At 38.6% G+C, this 13,709-nt stretch overlaps 2 long non-coding RNA genes across 4 annotated transcripts in view; one reads left to right on the top strand and one right to left on the bottom strand.

The window, feature by feature from the left end:
* Positions 1–2,839: 2,839 nt before the first annotated feature.
* Positions 2,840–13,709, bottom strand: part of LOC116409744 — a 17,775-nt gene continuing 6,905 nt past the window's right edge. The window contains exons 4-5 of the long non-coding RNA XR_004221998.1: positions 9,778–9,801; positions 2,840–2,864 (exon numbers count right to left, since the gene is read on the bottom strand). This is a non-coding gene — a long non-coding RNA (uncharacterized LOC116409744). The remainder of the gene's footprint in view (positions 2,865–9,777; positions 9,802–13,709) is intronic.
* LOC105946847 overlaps positions 4,181–13,709 on the top strand; it is a 27,582-nt gene continuing 18,053 nt past the window's right edge. The window contains exon 1 of one of the 3 annotated variants that reach the window (XR_001170331.3): positions 4,181–4,836. This is a non-coding gene — a long non-coding RNA (uncharacterized LOC105946847). The remainder of the gene's footprint in view (positions 4,837–13,709) is intronic. The other 2 variants (XR_001170332.3, XR_004221996.1) reach the window with 2 other exon arrangements.

The following is a 13,709-nucleotide window of genomic DNA, read 5'->3' as shown; positions in this document are numbered from 1 at the left end:
TCTATTCTGCTTTTTTTTGCTCTACGCAGAACTTTTATGCAAAATAAAAGGCTTTTATTTTCATTAAATTTCAATTAAATTTCTATATACTGTATCTTCAACGTAAAATGATTGCATTGTTTTCTAACTTAGTTTAAACCTGTACCCGCACACCCTCAACTCTCAATCAGTACTCACTGCCCGGTGCACAGCGCTCAGAGGGATCGGCACCCTCTCCACAGACTCCAAATGAAAAAAAGCAACGGCACTCAAGGGCTTCATCCAGGGCTCTGCCCTTAAAATTCTTTATTGTGGAAGATGCAACGTTTCGAGGCTAAGACTGCCCCTATGTCAAGCATGACACCTGAACTAACACAGCAAAATCACTGCTATGCAATCAGTTTATCACAGTATACATAACATATCTTCTGGATTTGATTAAAGGAACAGTAACACCAAAAAATAAAAGTGTTTATGCTGATTGGAGAAACATTTCAGGGTACTTATTCCAGGAAGATCTGTTGCCCTGTACTGGTAAATCCTTTTGCTACAGAAACACTACTATAGTAGTAGCAATGGAGACAACTGAAATAGGGCAAAATGGCAGGTTAAATAGCTCATAAAAGATAAGTACACTAGAATAACATTATATTGTACATAGCTTATATTCTATCTGCTATGTAACCTGAGCTTTTTCTCCTTTGAATGGTTGCCCCCACAACTGCACAGCATCTTAGTTATATAAACTATAGTAATGTCTGAAGAAAACACCCAAGTTTAACCAGTGTAGAATGACAGTACATTATATCTTAATTACTTTAAAACACAATTTTTTATCTGTAGTAATAAATCAAATCAACTGGACTTGCTGTGTTTATGCTGATTGGAGCAACATTTCAGGGTACTTATTCCAGGAAGATCTTTGTACAAGTAATTCTTAATTGAAGAAGCCAGTTGGATTTGCCAGTGAAAAATTTGGCAGAATTGGGCTACTGTGTGATAATTTTATTTTTATGCGTGGAACATTTTTGGCATGGCAGCAATTTCTTTAACGCAATTGCGCAATTTTTTGACACAACCATGCCTTTGATATGACCGGAATTTTTTTGCAGCAAAATTTTGTATTTTAAAGGCTTTATTCAATTTCAGTCTGAATTTTAAGGTGGCCATACACCACATCACCAAGCGCGCGGATCTTCCCCGATATCCCCCACCTACGGGTGGGCAATATCCGGAGAATCCAGGGTAATTCAAATTATAACGACAGGTATAGGCAAAGTCGGTTCGGGGACCACATCAGGCCAGATATCAGTCAGGCAGGCCCGTCGTTAGTGCCCCTACATGGGCCGATTAGCTGCTGAATCAGTCTAAAGGACCGATATCGGCAGCTACAATCCGCCCGTGTATGGCCACTTTTGTTCAGATTGAACAATCAGAAAATAAATCTTCAGCCATCTCCAAATTTGGTTTCTGACACCAAAAGTGTATTGTAATAGCATGGCTTTCTTTCTGGCATTGTCAGTTATGTTCATTGCTTGGAGAAATATTTCAAAGCGCTTAAGCCATTTATCCCAGAGTGTTCCTAGGTTTGCTTGGGACTGATGCACATCAAAACAGGGGAAGTTAGGCAGACTGGCCATGCTGTGTGCTGGACTGCTGACAGTTCTGTGGGTTGTGAATTGTATTACTGTGATACCTGTAGCTGATATGAATCCTCGTCGCCAGTTGTGATAACCTGGTACACGGGTGTAGCAGAACTAGAAAACCCACATGGAGATCTTAGATAGCAGGGTAGAACTCAGCTTTATTCATGGCTGCTCTCTCCACACAGTGTGTCCCCTCCCCTTCGCTTCCACTTCCTGTGTCCCAACCTTTCTCATTACTCCACCCAGTGCTAAGCTGCTAATGCATATTAAAAGGAACAGTTAACATTCATACAGGGATGGATGGAACAACATTACACCCTGTATATTCTTCCTTATGAAAAGACATTAGACACTTTGACAAACTATCTTATATACTGTATGTTCCAGTACAATTGTACAACTTAGGGTGAAAACACATGGAACTACTAGGAGCAGCTACTTGTTGTGGCTACTAAAATAGACAATGCGGATCATTCGATGATAACAGTCTGTACATGTGTTTTAGCAGAGGCAATTGTTAGTATTGTCTATGGGGGTGGGTATTTTCTGGAGTTTAGTAGCCATGGAAAAGTAGCTGCTACTAGTAGCTCAGTGTGTTTTCTCCCTTAACCTCTACAAAAATTGTTATATCACAAAATTAAAACTCCTGTCCTCCAAATTAAAGGTATAAGTCATCCTATAAAGAATAATTTCTGGGGAATAAGTTATTATTGAGTTTACTGTATGTTCCTTATATAAGTTTACCCAGTGAACTCAGTCCCCACAATAAATGCCTCTTCTCCAGTGTGAAGGATTCTAACTTGGCAAACCATTCTTTATAACTGAGCTTTCTATAACCATTATTAATGTATTCACTCTTCTTTGAAATTTCTGGAGATTAAAACTACCCTTTATATTTTAGATGAAGTTTTATCAGTATTTTTATATGGAAAAATGACTATTTCCTCCTGTAAAGCTATACAATCTTTATATACTTACTATGTTTTTGACATGTATGGTTACAATTGCAGGCAAGCCAAAAAAACTGTTTGCAATTGAAGGGACTAAAGTAGACAGCCTTATATCATACACAGATGCCAGACTGTATATATCACAGTGTCTATGTTCTCACAAAGGAAATATCATACCGCAAGGATAAACCTATTATGCCAGCAGACAATTCAGTAAAATTTTTAAATGTAATAAAAAAATTCAAAACTCTTTTAAAAGGCTTACCTTGACTTTCACCTGATTCTGAGCCTAAAGAAAAATAGAATAAAGAAATTGCCCTCATAGGAAATTTAATATTATCATTGACTTAAAAAACACTCTAGATGGAGTCGGTTTTCTATAGACATTTGTGTATACATTTTAGGGATGCACTGAATCTAGGATTCGGTATTCTGCCTTTTTCGGCAGGGTCCAGCCGAATCCATGATCCTGCTCGAACCAAATCAAATAATTAGCATATGCTAATTAGGATTTGGAAGGGTTAAATGTCACCGCGTGAACACGGAAGTGGATATTTTTTTGCCACCATTTAAAGGACAAGGAAGGGCTAAGTCACTTGGGGGTGCCAAAATGTTAGGAACCCCCAAGTGACTTTAATTGCTTACCTTGTACCCCGGGCTGGTGCACCTGTTAGGAGAAAACAGCACCAGCCCGGGGTACCTGTAGTGACCGCTACCTCCTTCCGGCTTCATTTTGCAAGGACTACACGACATGCGCAGTAGAGTGAAAAGCCGACTTCTCTGTTAAAGTTCAGCTTTTCACTCTACTGCGCATGCGCGCGCGAGCAAAGACAGAAGGAGGGAGCGCTGCAGGTACCCCGGGCTGGTGCTGTTCTCTCTGAACAGGGGCACCAGCCCGGGGTAAAAGGTATGAGATTTAAGTCACTTGGGGGTGCCTAACATTTTGGCACCCCCAAGTGACTTTGCCTTTCCTTCTTCTTTACCCTTCCAAATCCAAATTAGCTTACGCTAATAAGGATTTGGATTCGGTTCGGTATTTGCTCGAATCCCTTATGATGGATTTGGGGGTTTGGCCGAATCCGTAACACTGGGTTCAGTGCATCCCTAATACATTTATATGAATTTTAAGGGGTAAAGTTAACTCTTAGGGGCCCATTCATCAATGTATGAATCCGAATCCCGAAATACGATCATTTCTGATTATTAAAAATGTCATGAAATTTCTTTTAGTTTTAATACGAAAATTTCCCAACTAGACTATCACAACTGGAAATCTGGAATGTCTTAGATTACATTGTACCATATGTTAATATAAAGGGAACTACCCCTTTAAACCACTAGGAACTAAAATGTTTTAAATTTCTTTTTGCATTGGTATTGGTGAAATATATTTCCCTTGACAAACTCCATTTAAGTACTCACAGGGATGGCCCCTTCCACCTGCTTCCAACAAAAGGACCCTACACAAATCTTCAAAAAGATAACTTCACCCCCTACCAGCATCTTTTGGCCCTTCTTCTTTTGCTCCCATTGGAAGCAACATTTTCCTTTTAATCTTGGGAAAGTATTAAACCTGCCCATAAGGCGTCCTAGGGATAGGATCAGGTAGGGCACTGGCGTACAATTTTTGGTAATCCATCCCAGCTTGTGTTTCAGTTGCCTTCCTGTTGCTGTTGGTAGTGGTGTATGTGGCCCCTACACCCCCTTTTATTTTTATGGATGGGTGAGGGAAGTGGCAGTTAGCTTGTGGTCATACAGTATGGAGGCATAATTAGTTAATTTGTTAGGGGCCTGAGCCTTACTGCATCTTGTTACTTTTTCTTTGTTCCCTATGCAGGGGACATAAATGACCAGCTGCCTCCTTCAACAGACTTTTCTAAGGTTGAGGTATTCTTTAAAACAAAAAAAAGTACTAAAGCCTTGCAACTAGAAATAGCTGCAGACTTGGGCCCTTGCAGGAGGCACTAACACAAATGATCTAATTTACCCCTGTGTAACCTCAGCAGTTGCTTTTGGTTACCTGCCTGTGCGGACACCAGCTGAGCATAATCAGGTGATTCTTCTGGCTGTGTTGGAGGTGGTTCCGCCCTCTCTCTAACTCAGCAGCCCAGAAAGCTGTTCCATGAACCTCAGGCAAGTACTGCTGTTCTCAGAAATGCTGTGAGGCCTGTCTTTCTGGGATATGAACCTGGTGTCCTGCAATATGATGGCCTTTTCAGGAGCCTGATGACAGCCTGGCATAAGCAGCAGCAGCAGATAAGGTATGTGCTCTTATTCTGATCTGCATTGGTGCTGAGGTCTAGCTAATTTATTTGCATATTTGAGCCAGTAGCCATACTGGTCTGTCAGGCAATATGTTCCTATTCTGTTCTGCAAGGTGGTGAGCTCGGGTTATTTCCCTACCTGAAACCAGTAGCCCTAATGAATTTTGGTCACTGGGCTGGCAGGCAGTGTGCTCCTATTCTGTATTTCAGCATGCTGAATATCAAAATTCTGAGTAAATAACCGCTATTAGCCTTGCTGACTGCAGTCTTAAAATTTAGCAGTCACTAAGTTGTAACACTAAGGATGTTACTACATGAATACTGGCACATGCTTGCTCTAAGCTGCAGCTACTCTAAGCTAATTAATTACATATTGCTTCATTGTATCCATGTGTAATACAACTACACCTGAATGCTTTTTACATATTTTAGCCAAACGCAATGCTTCTTCTGGGATAAGGTCTTGGTCAATCAAACAAACAAATGTATTTATTTTATATGGCAGGGATATGACATCCCACTGATGAAAATGTAAATCGCCGGTGGGATGGCATACGCAGCAGCGCGATCGCCGAAGTTGCCTTTCTGCAAATCGTGCCGCCGTGTATGCCATCCCACCGGCGATTTACATTTTCATCAGTGGGATGTCATATCTGGGCGATTAGTCGCTCAGATTAGTTGTGGGCGACTAATCTCTCTCGTGTGCCAGACAAAGTCATTGTTTGCATGTATATAAGGCCAAGCATTGGGCTTCTTATTCCAATCAAATGGTAAAGTGTGTTTCAGAAAGCAGAATCTTACGGCCCTGACAAATGCATATGTAATAGTCAGCTATGATATAGAACATACTGGACATATTGTCTAGCACAGACTAGCACTATGGCTTGATACTCTGTACATGGGTTATAGAGGATCCATTTCTTATTCTTCTAATAATGTTTAGGGTGTCTACAGTCATAAGAAGAATATTTAAAGGTATATGTATATGCTTATCCTATGGAAGGCTATATGTTCAGATTGAATGCTTAACCAGTGGTTAACTGTAGCATGTGTAAGTATCCTAGCAAAGAACTAAACTGGCCTATATAAGTATATGCATTTATGCATATATAAATTTAGTAGATATTGTTCTTTCTTGTCTTCCTTGAGACAACATATTGTGAAGTTTGGAGTGCTCTGTCACTGATAACTTGACTGATAGTGTTGCAAGTTCTAGCTGTGACAGAAAAAAAGGACATGGGTCTATCCAATTTTGGCTAACGTGACCCTAAATTTTATGTGTACCCTAATTTGATGTTGGTGCACAGTGTCTCTGACAAGCCAGAGGGGACAGCCTTTCTTTACAAGATTATCTAAGGCTACATACTATTAATAGGCTTGAGGGCCCATTTATCAATGTACGGTTGGTTACGAGTAGAAAAAAATCATATTTTTTCTAACTTTTAGAACTGTGCGTATTTTCCACGTCATTTTCGTTAATTTTCACTACTTTTCGTATTTGTCGTACAAGCGTACGAAAGTTTCGGAACTCATTCAAGCTTCGGTATCGTGACTTTCCTTGGACCAGGTTGGAGCTGCAGAGTGCCATTGAGTCCTATGGGAGGCTTCCAAAAAGTCATAAAGGTTTTCGCTCCGTTTACGATCATTCGGATACGAACACTTTGTAACTTTCGGATCGTACCACGATATTTTTTACAAGCACATCAGAAATTTTCGTATTTAATGCGAATTGTCGCAAATCGTACTCGTAATTCGGACTTTAATGAATCGGCCCCTTAGCCCCGATGCAATGTTTTATATAGAGGTAATTTTATCTGGATTGTGTTTTGGAGACCTGCTATTTTATAGGGTACAGTTCAACTTTAGGTCTGCTGAGAGGGTAGAGCCTCAATTGATTTGTTTCACTGATAGATTGATGTCATCATGTAGATTTGTCTTTGTCATGCTAGGGACATATGTAGCATGGTGTCTGATACAGACATAAGGTCTCTCTGGAAGTTTTAAAGGTTGTCCTAATTATGGCCCAGTGGCATACCTGGTATTGCAGTGTTTGCTTTTGTATCAATGTCTATTTTTAGACCTTTCAGGTCATAGGAAGTCAATCAGCCAACAGATGTGATATTTTTGTACTGCTTTGTTTTTCTGACACTACAGGTAAATAGGTATGAATTTTCATTGATGGTTATTCAGCCTGACCCATGTAAGAAGTTCTGGCAAATTGATATGCCAGGTTATGAAAGTATGGTTGGTAGGGGCTGAATTGAATTGTTTTGTGTCTGTCTGGCTATATGGTGTTCAGGATACTGGGCTTGTTTTCTTCAGATGATGGATGCATCTGGTGAGTGACTCTTGCTTCCTCCAATCAGTCAGTGCCTTTCTTGAACCTCCAGTAGTTATAGAATCTGCTTTCTTTATATTTACACCCCTGTGAATTCCTCCCATTCGATCGCCTCTAGTTATATTGTCTTGAAACCTTGTCACTGGAAGTATTGTAGTCTTCACTTTAGTTAAGGTGTTTGCTGTTGAGGTGCATGTTGTAGTGCTACCCTTTACTATCTTCAGCCCTTCAGGCCTTGTGGGTTTTCAACTTGTGGATCAATGGAAATACATTTTTGGTAACTTATACTGCAATTTGTCAAGCTTCCAATAGAATTTCATCCCATCATCCAGGGCTGACAAATTTATTCCTCATACTGTGTGTACCATTTACAGATCTACCATTCAGGTAGAATAGAGTAAGGGTTTACCTTGTGATGGTTTTTGTAAACAAAATTAAAAATGTTTATTTTTGTGTCTGATTCTGAGCATCTGCCTAGGTACTATAGCCTGCCTCCATGGCTCTCCATGTGACTGCCATTTGAGCATATTTTATTGTACCTGGAATCTTTTATAGGTAACCAGGTATACCTTGGGAATTTGGTACTTGTAGTTATTAGTTGGGTTCCCCCACATACAATGTCTTACATTCTTCTCACTTTGGGTAGATTTTAGTTTGCTGTTAGAACAGATCTGATTACACTAGACATCTGTGTCTACTTTCAGTAGAGGTTTATGGTACATGCTTCATGTGTACCTTATAGTAATTTATATGCCCTGTAGTATTTTAAATATTTTAAACCCTTCATACTGAAGACAGGTCTGTTTTAGGGGTATTCACTTACAGGCGCTTTGCAATCTGGGCTGAAACTAGGCATACATGTGATATATGCTCCCTGCTGAGTAGGGTTCTAAGTACCATATGCAGGGGTGTCTTGATATCTTGCTTCTGGGAGTGTCAAGCTGCTATGTATATTGGACTCACTTTCCAGGGTGTTGCCTGGAAACAATATTCCAGTTTGGCAGTTTGCGCTCACCTCTCACTGTCTTAAGTCAATACTGCAGGATTATTTGGGGTTCATCACATGTATATACTTAATGTGACCTATGGCCTTTTAGTATTATCACAGTAGTTTTATTTTGTGTTAAATAAATACCTGTGGTACTATTTTCTGCTGTATGACTTATTAATGTGACTAGCACTCACCTTTTACATACAATAATATACATAATATATTATGTGAAAGAAATTTTATTATATTATATATTGCATTTTTCTTAAGCACCTCCATAGTTTTGCACTATAGTCCTAGGCGCTTTCGCATGCTAGGTTGCTTACAGCGTCAGACTGGGCCACCGGGAAAAAACCTGGTAGGCCCTGGAGACCCATATCCAATCCCCCCCCCCCCCCCCGGGCTCTCCTGCAATACGCTGTCTCTCTCCCCGATGCGCCACAGGTAAGTTTCTTTTAGGAGCGCTCGGGGGGGAGGGGGTTAGAGGATGTTGGGGGGTACAGGGACCCCTGAGGCAGAATCCCTGGTGGGCCCTGCACCCCCCAGTCTGACCCTGGTTGCTTAGGTTACTCATATTGATCAGTTGCACAGTTTTTTCACTTGTGCGTGTGTCTTTTACGTGCACCACTTGGATGCACTTCTCACTGATATGCTGTAAATAGACAGTAACCTACACCATGTGATTTCAGTTCCTGAAGAAGCATGGCAAATTCCATTTGAATGTCATTGAACGCCCATTTTTAGATGTGTTGATTATCTCTGGAAGTTTGTAAGTAACCATTTTGTGGCATCTACATATTTTAATAAAGGGTTAATCACACTATATTTGCTTTTGCATCTATTCCATGCATGGGTGTGTAACTGGAGCCTTGGATTTATATTGTGCATATATCATGGGGGTATATATGAGTCTGTGGTGATTTAAATGCTGCTATATTTATCTGCATCTGGTCAGTTGTTTGCCTCACTAGGGGTATTGGTCACTTTAATTTGGTATAGTGGCTTGATTAATCAGCCTATATTCCATTAATACAGTGCTTCCTTGTAGGTCCACTAAGTCATTAGTAACTTGTGAGAGTGTTGGTATGGCCTTCATTTATTTAATATTATGAATTATACATGTTTTTAAATTGGATGCTTGTGCAATTTAGCATTCTGGTTTTTTTTTAGATAAACTGTTTTACCTAAACATTAATTTGTTCTTAAAATAATTTCTGGTGATAAGGCATTATTTAGTTTAATGTTACTCATCTAATTATACCCAGTGATTATAACTCAGCCCCCAAAATAAATGGCTCTTCCTCAATGTGAAGGATTCTAACTTGGCAATCTCTTATTCATAACTAAACTCTTCTTTACCCATTATCAATGTATTTACCTACTGGAAATTAAAACTACCCTATTCTAGATTACATTTTATCAGTAGAAAAATCACCATTCTCTAAATCTATACTAAATCTGTTATCTATACCCCTTTATATATTTATTATGTACATTATATACAGTATTATATACATTATGGCTGGGATTAAACCTATTTAGCCAATAGACCATTGGGTTAAACTTTCAGGAGTTTTAAAGAATTCAAAAACCCTTTTAAAATGCCTACCTTGACTTTCATTGAATGCTGAATCTACAAGAAAAGTAAAATAAAAGGATTTAAAAATTAAGTATAAAAATATTGATATTAAAATGCTTTTTTTAAAGCTTTAAATTAAGGTTACCAAATCACTTGAAAATTCACGTACATATCTCGAAACCCACCTAGAAAGGCTGCATTGATTGCAATGCATGTATGGCTGGCTTTAATTTAAGCTTAAGTGTATCCTCAAAAAACAAAATCTAAATAAGTCCCACACTTCACACAACAAATTTAAAGAAAATAATCACATTTTTATTCAAAAGTCCATATTAAAAATATATACAAACCCTACAAAATGGGGATTTTTTTGTGGGGTTTGTATGTATATTAATATGGACTTTTGAATAAAAATGTAATGTTGTGTGAAGTGTGGGACTTATTTAGATTTTGGTGCTTGATTTGCCCTTTAACCCTTTCACTGCCAATAACGTACAGCGTACGTTGTTGCAGTAAAAGGCTTTATCTGCCAACAACGTGCACCATACGTTGTTTAGCAGATAAAGGTTCTCTCTGCAGAAGTGGCATGTGCCGCTTCTGCAGAGAGTTCTGAGTGATGACAGCCCCCTGGGCAACAAGCCAGGGGGGCTGTCATGTGGGTCCTGCGATGCAATCATCACAGGACCCATCTCTAAGCAGCATCTGCTGCTTCTCATTTGGCTCTGCCTGCTTCCCCCCCTGCTTTCTCCCCTTCCCTCCGGCGACGCCCACTCACTTCCTGCTGTGTGAGCTCTGCACAGAGGACCCTGCAGGATCACTGAAGACAGCTGGAAGCAATCTGATCGCCCATCTAGCTCCAGGACAGGTAAGTGCCCTTTTTTTACACTATTATATACACTTACATACACTTACATACACTTACATACACATAGAGCACACAGAACGGGTTTTTTTTGTTTTTTTAAATTTTGCACACTTTAGCACACTTTTATACACTCGTATACACACTTACACACTGTCACACAGCTTTTAGATGTGTATACACATGTATACACACACACTTTTTTTTTACCCCTTTTTCTTTTTTTTTTTTTTTTCCTAAAAGCTGTTTGACAGCCTGACTATTGTATCAGATACTCTGACCACTAATTACACTGTTGTGTGACTTATTTTGCTGTTTCACTAATTTGCACAAGTTTTGTGGTTTTATTGCATTTTTATCCCTATATTAGTGTTCCTGATCTGTTTTTTAGCTTTGCTTTGCCATGTGGTACTTTGGTGTAGAAAAATAACTTTACCTATTTTAAATTCACCAGAATGTGTATTTTCCAAAAATATATGGTTTTCTGGGGGTCTCTGTATAGTTAGGGAGTGTTACAGCACATAATACACTGTCAGGGAGCTCTGTGTGCAAAAGCCGAGTTGGCAGGTGAGAAATCCTTATGCGCTATTTTCATTTTGGGTTCAGTACACACCACAGACTTTGGTATATCTATGCATATTGGGCATCAAACTGTTCAGTATACCTCTGGTGTTCCTATTTGGGGTGATTTGCCTTTGTATGCAAGAAATTGTGTGATATAAAAGCGGCAAATTGCAAGAGTTTTAGACAATTTTCTGAAATGTCATAAAAACCACTAACTTTAGGAAAGCTTTGGCGATTAGTACTTTGGTGTAGAAAGGACTCTTTACCCATGTTGGATTTTTCAGAATGTGTACTTTACAAATATATATGGTTTTCTGGGTTTTTCTGTATAGTTGGGGGGGTGTTACGGCACATAATACACAGTCATTGGACTTATTTTGACAGCTGAGAAAATTCATATGCACTATTTTCATTTGGGTGCCTCTGTACACCACATATCTTTGCATATTGGGCACCAAACTGTTCATTAGACCTCTGGCATTCATATTTAGGGTGATGTGTCATTGTTAGTAAGAAATGTTGTAAGATAAATGTGGCAAATTGCAACATTTTTAGGCATTTTTCAGAAAAGTCATAACAGAAATGATAGGTTGCATGGGGTATGTTCACATTGGGGCCCCTACATGACACATATTTAGATAAACCTATACATATTGTGTATCAAACTGTTCAGTGGACCCCTGGTGTTAAAATTTAGGGTGTTTTATCTTGGTACCTAATGCTATGTGGGAGATATGATGCTGTAAAGTGGAAGCTTTGAGGGGATTTTTGGAAATGTCATCAAAATTGCTACATTTAGAAAAGCTTTGCGGTTTGGTACTTTGGAGTAGAAAGACATGGGTAACCATTTTAGATTTGGGGGAATGTGTACTTTCCAAAAATATATGGATTTCTGGGGTGAGCATACTTTATACTAGCTTTATTCCACATATAATGATGTAAATGTGTTGATTTTGCAGGAGCTGAAATGACAGTACATATGGGGGTATGTTCACATTGGGGCCCCTACATGCCACATACTTAGGTAAACCTATACATATTGGGCATCAAACTGTTCAGTGGACCCCTGGCATTCATATTTAGGGTGTTTTATTTGGTTACTTTATGACCTGTAGGAGATAAGATACTATAGACTGGAAGCTTTGAAGTGATTTTTTAAAAAATTCTCAAATTTTGATAAAACCAATAACTTTAGGAAAGCATTGCAACTTGATAGTTTGTAGTAGACAGACAGTTGTGCCTATTCTGGATTCCCCAGAATCTGTTCTTTCCAGAAATGTGTTGTTTTCTGGGATAAACCTTCTGTTAGTGGATTTTTTGGCCTTGAAATCTATAGTATGCAGCTTTCTGAAGCAGTGCTTTGGAAATTTGGTAGTGTACTGCTGGGAGTTTTTGGCCTATACAAGTGAGAAATCATCATAAAACTATATATATTTGGTATTGGCACATGGGACTTTCCAATCAGTTGTATTTTTGTGCATAAAATAATTTTTGTTTCTGGTATGTGTGTTTATATTATGGAAAATGTGATTTTTCTAGACATTTAGAAGCCTATATCTTGTTACAGAATTGGAATTACACCAAAATTCTACTATATTTTGAAAGCTTAGGTTTTCCTGGGTAAACTAAAAGTCCCCCTGAGGAAAGGCCCCTAAAGTGAAACAGTGCAAAATGTTCAAAAACTGTCTGGCAGTAGAAGTTCCACTTTGGTCCAAAACGGCTGGCAGTGAAAGGGTTAAATATGGGGCTGTGTCCCATTCACTTTGGCCCTTTTTGACTGGCCATTAAGGATCCATATTTTTGATATTATGATTGATAATATGAATTGTTTATCTTCCTCAGATGAAATTTAAAATTATCATCAACATAAAAACCTCTCTTGTTAGAGTCAATTTTCTATAGACATCTGTGCATAAATGTTATTTTAATGGATAACTGCCCCTTAAAATTCACCTATAAGTTAACTTTTAGTGTGTTATATTATATCCTATTGTAAGTAACTGGAGAGCTTCTCAACAAAAAGCTAAATAATAAAAAAAACACACGCATACACACACAGACACAAATTGAAGACCCTTCACAAATTGTCTTAGATTATAATTGTTTACATATGTTAATATAAAGATTAACTACCCCCTACCACTAGAAACCAAAATGTTTTAAATTCCCTGTTACAAGTAAAGTGAAATAGAAATTTTGCTAACAATAGTAACAGTTCAATAATAGTAATAGTTTCATATTCTTTAAACGTCTGTGGTGAAATGCATTGGATTCCCCATTGCGGGTAATGTGAAATACATATTTTATTTCATGTTCCTCATTCCCTCAGCTTCTTTGGTGATCCCCTCCACTGACTGAACCTACAGTCTTTAAGACAGAGTCATAAGACAACCTTTATACCTATTGCTTACTGTTTGGATGACTTGTTTGCTTTGTGTTAATGAATGGAACACTGTTAAACATCCAGAGACCAGGCACCATGAAATATGAAACAATTAAAAGCAGAAGAGTAGGTATGAGTACATCAGTCTTTTCA

The sequence above is a fragment of the Xenopus tropicalis genome, chromosome 3 (genome assembly GCF_000004195.4).
Source record: "Xenopus tropicalis strain Nigerian chromosome 3, UCB_Xtro_10.0, whole genome shotgun sequence".
Classification (NCBI taxonomy): domain Eukaryota; kingdom Metazoa; phylum Chordata; class Amphibia; order Anura; family Pipidae; genus Xenopus; species Xenopus tropicalis.
The sequence above is the reverse complement of the archived record's forward strand: the minus strand, read 5'-3'. Positions and strand labels throughout refer to the sequence as shown.